The sequence below is a fragment of the Chiloscyllium plagiosum genome, chromosome 20 (assembly GCF_004010195.1).
Source record: "Chiloscyllium plagiosum isolate BGI_BamShark_2017 chromosome 20, ASM401019v2, whole genome shotgun sequence".
NCBI lineage: Eukaryota > Metazoa > Chordata > Chondrichthyes > Orectolobiformes > Hemiscylliidae > Chiloscyllium > Chiloscyllium plagiosum.
The window spans coordinates 56,810,952-56,812,010 of NC_057729.1; positions in this window are offsets into that span (position 1 = coordinate 56,810,952).

The window sequence follows — 1,059 nt, forward strand, 5'->3', positions numbered from 1 at the left end:
CAGTGCATTCCATGCACCCAACACTCTCTGTGTAAAGAACCTACCTTGACATCTCCCCTAAACCTTCCTCTAATCACCTTAAAATTATGCCCCCTCATGATAGCCATTTCCACCCTGGGAAAAAGTCTCTGGCTATTCACTCTATCTGTGTCTCTCATCATCTTGTATACCTCTATCAAGTCATCTCTTGTCCTTCTTTGGTCCAGTGAGAAAACCCTAGTTCCCTCAATCTTTCTTCATGAGCCATGCCCTCCAGCCCAGACAGCATCCTGGTAAACCTCCTCTATATCCTGTCTAAAGCTTCCACATCCTTCATTTAATGAGGCGACCAGAGCTGAACACAATACTCCAAGTGTGATCTAACCAGGGCACTATAGCTTGTGGTAGAGCCCACTAGGGAACACAAAATTCTGGATTTGGTGATGCGTAATGAAGCAGATTTGATTCAGGAGTTTAAGGTCATTAACTTCAGGAAGAAAGGAGGAGGACATGCCCCTTTCTACGCCAACAGAGCTGAGGTGGAGAGGGTTGACAGCATCAAGATCCTAGGAGTGACGATAACCAACAATCTGTCCTGGATCTCCCACATTGATGCAACAGTCAAGAAGACACAATTACACTTCTACTTCCTCAGGAGGCTAAGGAAATTCAGCATGTCCCTAAGGGCCACCTTTTACAGATGCACCACAGAAAACATTCTATCTGGGTGTGTGTGGGATATAAATGAATTAATGTTATTTCTGCAACTATAAATTCTGATCCTAGGAGTGACGATAACCAACAATCTGTCCTGGATCTCCCACATTGATGCAACAGTCAAGAAGACACAATTACACTTCTACTTCCTCAGGAGGCTAAGGAAATTCAGCATGTCCCTAAGGGCCACCTTTTACAGATGCACCACAGAAAACATTCTATCTGGGTGTGTGTGGGATATAAATGAATTAATGTTATTTCTGCAACTATAAATTCTGATACAGAACAGGAATGAGAAAATATATATTCAGCAAAAAGAAAGGATATGTTAGCATGAGACGTGATTACAGAACAATGGTGGAT